General features: G+C 29.7%; 1 long non-coding RNA gene across 1 annotated transcript; it reads right to left on the bottom strand.

Annotated features, from left to right (window-relative positions):
* Positions 1-518: 518 nt before the first annotated feature.
* Positions 519-4814, bottom strand: LOC139494847 (uncharacterized). Its single transcript, XR_011657180.1, has 3 exons — positions 3873-4814; positions 1802-1910; positions 519-1063 (listed from the first exon to the last, which is right to left on the bottom strand). It is a non-coding gene; the product is annotated as an uncharacterized lncRNA (long non-coding RNA).
* Positions 4815-11006: the final 6192 nt, after the last annotated feature.

Raw genomic sequence — 11006 nt, 5'->3', positions numbered from 1 at the left:
AGTGACAAAATCTACAAATAAGCATGCTCTTGGTTTTTGCAAAATCAAATATGATATGCAGAGTGGTTATTTCTTTATTGAAGGCTGTACCTTACTATAAACTTTTACATTGTATGGTCTCTTAATGGAGAGTTGTCTCATTACAATTATACTACATCTTCTGATTTTTATTTGGTTCCATAGCAGTTTCTTTGGAAATAGAAGCTTTGTTTATCTTCATCACTTGATTTGTATAAAAGTCAGAATAAGACAACAGAGAATTATTCCCATACGTCACAATGATAATGGCGTAAAGAAAATTGTGATAGTTACATGTAGCCGTAAAATTGGCAATCATATCAAATCTCCTTTGTTAATAAGTAGGATAATTTGGCCTGATTAAATGTGACATATACTTAGCTACAGTGTTAACATAACAATTAGTTTATCCTGTTGATTCAATCATTAAATTTTGATCAAGATTCAAATGCATGTACTTCACAAAACAACAAGGGCATACCATACTTATATAAAAGTTTAATCTTTTTTGGTGCACATATTTCTAAATAGCACAGAAATATTAACACAATTATTTTGAAAAATACAACTTTTGACTTTTTTTCCTTTAACAGATTTGTTTTAATATACATTGATCCCATTTTCTGTTACTCTGTAATAATTTGTTAAATCAAGTTCAACACATATACATCTTTTTTTTAATTCATATACATGATATAAACCCTTGCTTAACATAAATGACATATATAAATTTTTGCCTATAAACACATGAAACATAATAAATATCTAAATAGTTTCAGAAAAAAATGAAATATTCTTTTAGACATCCAGTAATGTTTTAAAAGATAAATTTCCATAAACAATAAAGTTGATAGTCTTAAAATTGTCCTCTATCAAAATTGTCATTTTCAACATTGAGGTCTCTCATTTACTGAAGAAACTGCTGAAATATTACCAAAAGTCAAACATATACATAAAAAAAAAGGTATTCAAATGTTCTGTTGGTCACTTTGATGGTCCCAAACTGGTTACAGTTTCATGTGTGTTTTTCTTTTAGCTCAGTCACCTGGAAAAAAAAATAAAGGAACAGTCAAGCTATACATTTATACATCAGTTTTTTGCTTGAAAATGTTTTAAATTAATTATATTAAATAAGATGAATTTGAATATTATATATACATGTATTCAAGTACACATATTTGAAGTTTAATATAATTTGTTAGAGGATTTCACATTCAGGACTTCATATATTATTTAAACAATGCAAATATTGTCAAATACAAACATATTATGTCTTCAAAAAACAAATTAGTATTGATTAAATTATCTTAATTCATAAAGATTATTAACACAGGTGTATGTGCTCCTGGCTAAAATGGACTTCATATATTGTCTTGGCAACTATTTTGTTTGTTCTGTCTTGTTGTAAATATTGTACATAATTGCATGTCTTCTCTATACCTATGTATATGGTTTATTGAGAATAAAGATATATAAGTATATACATTTGTAGTGGGAGATTAAAACCCTTCTTGCATATCTGGAGTACATGGTCTCATTAATTTTTGTCTGTGTGTTATCTGTGTTTTAATTTTTTCTTAAATTAAGGTGACACTGGTCATCTAATAATGTTTAACAGTTCAATTGTTATGCCTTTTAATTCTGATTTGCATTATGTATGTACTGATGTAATGTCTGGTATATATACTGGATTTAAGATTCCACATACTTTATCTTATATGGTACTTTATCTAAATAAAGATAAACATGTAAAAAATGTACTTTAAGAGATACTGGTACTCACTTTTGAATTTTCATATAAATACAGTAGGTTACCTTCAAAAACAAGTTGATCCATTTCTCTAATTAAAGGCTCCTCTACATGTCAGTCTGTCATCTGATGTGTCTTTTATCTGTTTAAAGAAATAATTGAATTGAATTTGGAAAATTGTATTTAATATTAAATTAGTTATTTTCTTATCTTAAGAACCGGTGGAAAATATATAGTGATCTGTTAGCATCTTACTACATTAAAACATAGAAAACTTATTCAACCTTTCAAAGTTACAAGACTTTTTTGTATGATTAATTCTATTTTTTAAATGGACAGGTTAATGTACAAAATGATCTAAATGAACACTTTAGAGCAGAAAGGTAAATTGTGATTTACTTATTACTTTACAAGTTTACTTGATATATTTGAGTCAAATTAACCTTATATGCTCACCATGATCATATATGTACATGTACAAAAGTACAATGATGTATCTAAATACTAATGACAAGATCTCAAAATGAGTTATTTTTTAATTTTTTTTTCAGTTTTAATTTTGTACTAAATGTTAAAATTTTGAAATCCTTGTATCATGTATATCATATTATGTCTAGATTTAGTTTCTAAGGACATGAACATGATGAAGGACAATAAACAACAAATTTATGAAACAAAGGTATTGCCATCCCAAAAGATCCCATCTAACATTGTCTAAATAGTGGATTAAGAATCTAATTATCTTAAGATTTGATATACAAGTTTTATTTTTTTAAATAAATATATATGCAATAACCACTTTACAATATATGTGTCTTTCATATGTCATAAGGCCATGTAAAATATAGGTACATTGTATATGTAGCAATCAAAATTACAGAAAATTTAAAAAGCAACAATTTACTCCTGCTTTTTAACAAATTAAGCTTACTGTTAACATGTATATCTGACATAAACATATATGACTATCCTGATAATTGTAGGATTGTCTTTTCTTTTATAAATTGTGACTTGGATGGAGAGTTATATCATTGACACTCATACCACATCTGTTTATACATGTATCTATTCTACATGTATATATACAAATGTATTCATTTGTAGTTGCTTACATGTACATGATGTACATTCATTTTGGTACATGTACATATTAATGATAAACATGATAAACATAATAAATAAGGTGACATGGTCTGTTGTGTATATGGAGGATACATGTAGTTGTACATGTGATTTTCTCATTGGAAATCATCATGATCATACCACATCTTCTTTTTTTTGTAACTTTTGAGTCTGATAGTTTTATTATTTTTTTTTAATTCTATATTATTATCCTATTCAAATAACAAATGAATAATGTTTGAACATGATGAATAAAATTGTATAAAATTGCATTCAGCACAGATCATAAATTTGCAGATAATAATTTCACATTGTAACTAAAAATATAGGGGAAAGGGGGGATTTATTGAGATTATTAAACAGGCCCTCATGATTGTCAGTTGGGAAAAAAATTGTAATTGGTAAATGAATTCTAGTTTTCAAAATAAAACAGCATCAAACAACAACGTGTCTAGAAAATTCACACAATAATTTGATTTTAATTCAATTTAATAAAGACATTTTGAAAAGTATGTTTAGTAAAATTCATTTAATCTTCTGAATGCTTTGATCTGGGACTTTTTTTATACTAGTATAATACAAAAATGTAGTCCAAGGTTTGATTACCTTTTTTTCCATAATTTAAACTATTACCTGTTCCATCTGGTATAACTGTCGCAAAGAATTCTTGTATACACTATAACTATCATCTGCTTCAAAGTGATCCGCCTTTCCAGTTTTCAAGATGCCCAAAACTATGGCATTTAGATCTTTCTTTGCCTTTGGTGTCCATGATATACCATGTACTGTTTTGAGGTGGGAGCAAACTGTATAATTTCCAGCTGAATCATCAAAACTACTCACGGATGGCTTTAAATTCCTCATATTCCACATTTCCAGCAAATAATACAATAATTTCAGTCTTATAAATAATCCTCATTCCCGTCCAGAATTTGTAACTGCCTTTATTAAACCAATGTGTCTAGGAAAAGATCACCCGTACATGTATGCAACAATCTCTTGATGAGGGAAATAAGTTTCCCAACACCACAAAGTTATATACTTTTGTTAAATCGTTACAAAATGGTCAATTATGTATTAAAATATACAACAGACGTTCATTTTACAAGTTTCAAGTTTCAAGTTTTTTATTTCTCAAAGACCCCAAAAGGGGTATGTGAACAATAACAAATACTACATAAGTATTCATAATATAACAAATAACAAAGTATCAAAGTAATGCAGTGAACATTATAAACATTCATTAACATATATACATTTGAAAAAGTAATGCATTTAAAGGAAGACAGTAAAGTTCAAATGGACATATTAATGGTTGAAACAATATTAGTTTAATTAACAACAGCTAGTACAATTTTACAAAATTTTGCAATTTTAAGAACAACATTGTAAGAGTCAGAATTAAATAATTCATAAAATTTGTCAGTATTATGATTGGTAATAAGATTACAAGGTAATAAAGATTTCCTTTCATTATTGAAAAAAGTAAAATTAAATAAATAATGATATTCATCACCTAATTGGTTTTTGTTACATATGTCACAAATTCTGTCGTCACGTTCTATACCCCAAAAGCAACCCCTTTCAATAGGGAGTCGATGATTTAGACATCTAAAATTGCATAAGGCTTTTTTCAAATCATCTGGTAAATTAAGTAAATAAAATTCTAAACCATGATTATATTTAAAAATTCTGTAGTTAAGACATTTTGGTGAGTTAAAAATAGTTGTATACCAATTCTGCTTAAATTGATCACATAATCTCTGTTTAACAAGTTTTGATAAATTTATACATTTTGGTACATTTTGTGCAATCCAATATTCAGAAAAACCACAATCATTCAAGATATTTTCAATATATGTTATCCACTTAGAATGGAAAAAATCTTTCTTATGCATATTAAACAACAATTTGTACAACATAGCATATATCTTGTCTTGTTTATAACATACGAGCCTTTTCCACATACCTATCATTCTGCTCTTTATAAATATGTCAGTAGGATATCTACCTAATTCTCCATATAAAATACAATTAGGAGTAGATTTTTTAACACCAAGTATAATTTTGTAAAATTGTAAAAACAAAGATTGAACAGCAGCATTATTCTCATAACCCCACACTTCACAACCATAAAGTAGAATTGGAGAAACCATAGTATCAAACATTTTAAGTTGGATATCAATAGGTAAACCTAAGGATCTACATTTTCTCAACATACCATACATTGCTTTTCTACCCTGATCCAACAATTTAATTCTGTTTTTGGAAAAAGATCCATTTGACATAAAAATTATACCTAAATACACAAAGTCATATACAACATTTAAAATTTCACCATTTAAAGTAAATACAGGTTTGTCAATAATTTTACGTTTATTAAATATAACTTTTGTCTTTGAAGCATTAATTTCTAAATTCCATGTCTTACAATACAAGTACATTGCGTTAAGAGCAGTTTGTAATTCTACCTTGGATTCAGCTAAAATAACAGTGTCATCAGCATATAACAACAAGTATAATCTTAAATAAACAGAAGTTTCATCAGTATCAAGTACATAGCATGTATAATAACAAACATATTTCCATCAACACAGTTTTGCAACAATTTACGCCATAATGCTATTCTGTTAACAGAGTCAAATGCCTTACGGTAATCAACAAATGCACAATACAATGTTTTTTTACGATACAAATATAGCTCAACTAAGCATTGAAGATTAAAAATGTGATCATAAGTACCATAATTTTTCCTAAAACCTGCCTGTTCTTCGCAGAGAACATTCATATTTTCTAAGTAACAATTTAATCTGTTATTCAATACAGTTGTAAAAAGTTTACCATAACAGCTCAGAATAGTTATACCCCTATAATTATCAGGGTCGGCCATGTCACCTTTACCCATATAAATTTGATATATAATACCAACTGACCATAGGTCAGGAATTTTTCCAGATTTAAAAACAATGTTAAACATTTTTACATATATATATCAATCATTTTCTGACATGAGTTTTTCAAAAATTCATTTAATATAAAATCTGTACCACTTGATTTATTATTTTTCAATGACTTAATTGCTTTGACAACCTCGTCTACAGTAATGACAGAATTCAGTTCAAAATTCAAATTAGTTACAGCATTACAATCAATATCATCTGTAAAATCACCATTCTGATCATGTTGTACATTACTCAATTTCTTAAAATGATCATGAAAACATTCAAGTGATATCTTCTCTAGTACATTTGTCTTGATTTGTTAAGTAATGACCAATAAGATTTAGGATCACTTTGACTAAGATTTCTTAACTTCTTAATGAAGTTTTTTCTATATTCATTACATTACCACACAGCTGATTACAACCTTTATCGGTTTTTAAATTGAAGAGCATCACCTTTGGTATGTCTAAACACCAAAAAGTCAAAAACAAACTGCTGTTTCCCAACAGTTTACTGCATTAGAACATTTACATATCAACAGATACCAGAGATGTTATTATCATTTCCTGCTGTATTCATGGTCATCTTTAAGAATATATATCAATCATTATATTGTAGGCTGTTTTTGTTGAGAAATTCATACCCCTATTTCCCTATATAAGCAGTCAAATTTACTGTAAAATCAAATTCATTTTTTTATATATAATAACCCAATATGACTTTTAAAAATGTCATTTCCCAACAAAACAAGGTGCATACAATACAAAAACACATTTATCTCAAAAAGGTTGTTGAACAAAATTTCTAAGATCTGCCTGGTTTTCTCTGGCATTGCCTCTTAAGTAAGTCATAGACTCTGTATATATAAAGGTTGTATTAGAAGGATTTCCCAGAATAATGTCATATTCGTTATCTATGGAGGGCTTATATTGTTACTTTTCAGGTATAAATTATCAAAATTTTAGGACAAAGGGCACAAGGCAATGGTAATAGCCCCCTGATCTCCCAATCTGTCTAATATTAAGCAGACATTTAGTCAATAGGTAGATACAAACGTGACTAAAAGATATTTGGGTACACTTCCTGTCTTGCATGTTTATGGAGCGCCCAAAGTGCCAGTTGGATATTCAAAATATATAGTGAAAACCTACCTGAGACCGCTTAAATGAGGGTGAGACCCCCCTGGTCTTTCAATGTCCATACAACTATCCACCAAAGCTTGAATAAAATGGATATAAGCAGTTATAGGTAACTGTACACTCTACTAGAATGATAAAAACCTGTACTGTATAGTTCGCTATAAAAGGTCCCGATAAGAAAAAATATGAACATTTGAGAAAACTAACGGCCTAATTTATATAATTTATAACAAAACAAATAGCGAAAATCAACTATATAACATAAGTAAACCAACGACTTCTATGGAATTACTGGCTCCTGACTTGGGACAGGCACACAAAGATTGTGGCAGGTTAAACAAGTTTTTGGTTGCTCAACCCTTCCCCTAACCTGGGACAGTGGTGTTACAGAACAACATAAGAACAAACTATAAAAATCATTTGAAAAGGTTTCATCATATTTTTATAGGTCAACTGTCTTGAAATGATCAACAAGTGATTGTAAAAGTGAATAACCAAAAACACACAAACATTTACTGTCAACACCAAATTCCTCAAAACAAAAGCTTTAAGGGGAATCGCAGGCATAAACCAATTTTTGTTTTTTTAAACATAAAATTTTGCTATTTTTTTTCTTGAAATAAACTTTATCCTACACTTAAACATTGTTAAATAGAAAAATAAAAGTATAGGGTCACCGTTCATTTAAGCTCACAATCTGCCTTTGAAAGAAGCATGTATTTTTATACAGTAACAGTGTTTTTTTATGTTGTTTTTAAAGCACCACCACATATTCAAAACAACTGCCAGTTTCAAGTTTAGTTACATTTATTTGATAACAGCATACAATATAAATGTAACATAGTCAAGTTCTGATAATAATTTAGTGTCAATTTCTTTATAATTGAAAATACTCTCCCACAGTAGGAATTGGTATTTGACTGAATTGGCGTCATCAAGATTTGAAAGAACGTCATAATGTTGGGTTTTTTTTGGCAATGTAAAATTTCATCTATTATCTCTGCCATTGCTCCCATTGCTATTGCCTGGTCAACACTGGGTAGTTCATCATAAGATAGCTGGAACTATGCAAGCTGATCCAACAGTTCTGTGATATTTCCATCCCCATGGCCTGTAGAAATCTGTTTGCTAGATTTGAAACTGAAATTAAAAAAGAAAAATGTCTTATAATTTTGATTTCCATTAAATAAACATGTTAAAATTAATGCTTCTTCTAATAACTACATTGTATTCATCCTCTCACATGTATTGTTTTTTATCATTGCAACATAGAATGCACAATGCGTTACTTGTCACTCGAACTCCAAAAATATAATTTATAAATCTTGAATTTTGGTACGTACACATCGTTTTGGCTTAACAATCAGCGCTTTATACGATACTCGTCGATAGTACAGGCCCTGAAAGCTACCTCTTTCTGTGCACATTTCCCATATAAAGTGAATTTAAAAGAAAGTCACAAAATCGTTAAAACTAATCACAAACTACTTACCTTTTACTGTTTGTTCATATAGAAAAATAAACAATATGGCAGCCAAACAATTACTTCGAATTTTCGGTATTTATCGCTGCATTAGGAAAAACCCTAGAATAGCGATATCACTAACGACCGAAAAATGAAAAGAACGAAAAAGCGTGTAATTGCGTGTCAAATGGTGTAAAGCGTGTACACGCCGTGTGACAAAATACTCGCGTGTAGACCGTTGAAAAGCGTGTATTACACTCGAATATCATGTCACTTGGCATGTATGCAACACCAAGTGATGACATAAGCTCACATTGGGCCCTTTGGGCCCCAGTGAGCTAAAAAAATAAATGTATAAAATAATGGTTTGGTTTCCATAAAATATGATAAGGCTGGAATTTAAAAGTATTTTAAAGGGAAAATCCGCGATTTTTTTACTTATCATCTAAATATGTTCGTCTTAACATAAAAAACGCAATCACAAAGTTTTAAATTTAAATTCCTTCCAATAACGGACAAAATCAAGTATTTGTAACTTTTTTGCTTGACCTACGAGAATGGGTTGTGACGTCTGAGCCCGATTTGTTGAATCCTGGGAAAAATAAAATCTGTTAAAGTCTTAATTTCTTGTCACAATACTACGTAATTAAAAGCGCACAGATGATCGTTGGTCGAAGTTAATAACCACAATATCAAAATGAACGTGCGTGTACCGTTTTGTATTATTGAATAAAACTTCCTATATAATTATATAAATATAAATATTTCAAAATAATTTCAAAAATTATTGTTTTTTCTTTTTCATTAAATATCTATTGAACATTTTTACTGATATTGAACTGAAAATATTTTACTTTTTATTTACCTTTATAACTTTGATAACCATTTCAATGAAAAATATGTGTGAACAGAGAGTGTATGTTATTTTGTAAAGTCATTGTATATTTCTCGATCTGAGGAGAATTGGTTTAAATTTTACCTTGCAGCAATTTAGCCTCAGGTGTACACATGTGTGAATTCAAGCGTACACAGCTGTGAATGTTGTCATTTCGAATGAATTAACAGAAAGGGTATAGCGAGTTTAATACACCGATGACAATAGAGAAACAATAATTTAATTGTATAAATTTATTGAAATTAAATTTTTAATTTTGGAAGTGTATACAACATACAAATGGAACAATATCCGATTACGTTCTATGCAATTAGCAGAAAATTAAAATATTAAGTTTAAAGAACAGTACTTTTAACCTTAAAAATTAAATGTTGCATTTCCCAAATAAAAATTATTGCACATCTGATTTACTTTACCGGATTTTTTAACTTGTGTTTAAATTTGGCAATTTTTAAGTGTTTTATTAGTGCAACAGTGCAACATGCATGATTTTTTTTTCTTTTTAACATTTCGTTCTTACTTATTTAAATTCATCTGACAATCACTAACTAAATTATTTGCGAAAAGAATGCCAATTATCGTTTATTTCATTAATGGATATACAAATATTATAAATCTAATCTAATACATTATTTTGTTTGAGGATTTTTTTTACAAGTTTTTTTTTTTTTTTAATTCTATGCATGATAAGTGTGTGCAATGGTGAAAAAAGATAGCGGTCAATTATCCAAATTAGTAGTACAGTAGTTGTAATAAAAGGTATATCTTAGTAAATTACATGTATATTACTGCTATTGACGATTTATATAGAATAATTCGTCCAAACCTCGTTGTTCTTGAAACAATCTTTACTTGTATACTTGTAAGTTTACTGACGTATAAGTGCCATTGAGGATGAGTTTCAGGGGTCTTTTCTACCAAGCAAAGCAGACTAGTAGCGTTTCGTTAATTTGATTGTTGGGACAGACGAGGCCAACCACTTGTATACAGATAAACTGAACTAGAAGAAAAAAGACACACAATTTTAGCAACAGGTTTACTGATGTATATGCGGTAATTATTGAATAGGGGGAGTATCATGACCTCATTTTCCACTACTCAATTAGGGACTCGGGTTCAATGTATATGGGTAGGGGGAGTATCATGGCCTCATTTTCCATTACTCAAATAGGGACTCAGGTTCAATGTATATGGGTAGGAGGAGTATCATGACCCTATTGTCCACTACTCAATTAGGGACTCAGGTTCAATGTATATGGGTAGGAGGTGTATCATGACCTCGTTTTCCACTACTCAATTAGGGACTCGGGTTCAATGTATATGGGTAGGGGGAGTATCATCATCCTATTGTCCACTACTCAAATAGGGACTCGAGTTTAATGTATATGGGTAGGGGGAGTATCATGACCTCATTTTCTACTACTCAATTAGGGACTCGGGTTCAATGTATATGGGTAGGGGGAGTATCATGACCTCATTTTCCACTACTCAATTAGGGACTCGTCTTCAATGAATATGGGTAGGAGGAGTATCATGACCTCATTTTCCACTTCTCAAATAGGGACTCGGGTTCAATGTAAATGGGTAGGGGGGTTATCATGGCCTCATTTTCCACTTCTCAAATAGGGACTCGGGTGCAATGTAAATGGGTAGGGGAAGTATCATGACCTCATTT

Source organism: Mytilus edulis, chromosome 11 (assembly GCF_963676685.1).
Source record: "Mytilus edulis chromosome 11, xbMytEdul2.2, whole genome shotgun sequence".
Classification (NCBI taxonomy): domain Eukaryota; kingdom Metazoa; phylum Mollusca; class Bivalvia; order Mytilida; family Mytilidae; genus Mytilus; species Mytilus edulis.
Note: the sequence above shows the minus strand (reverse complement) of the source record. Positions and strands in the feature narration are given on the sequence as shown.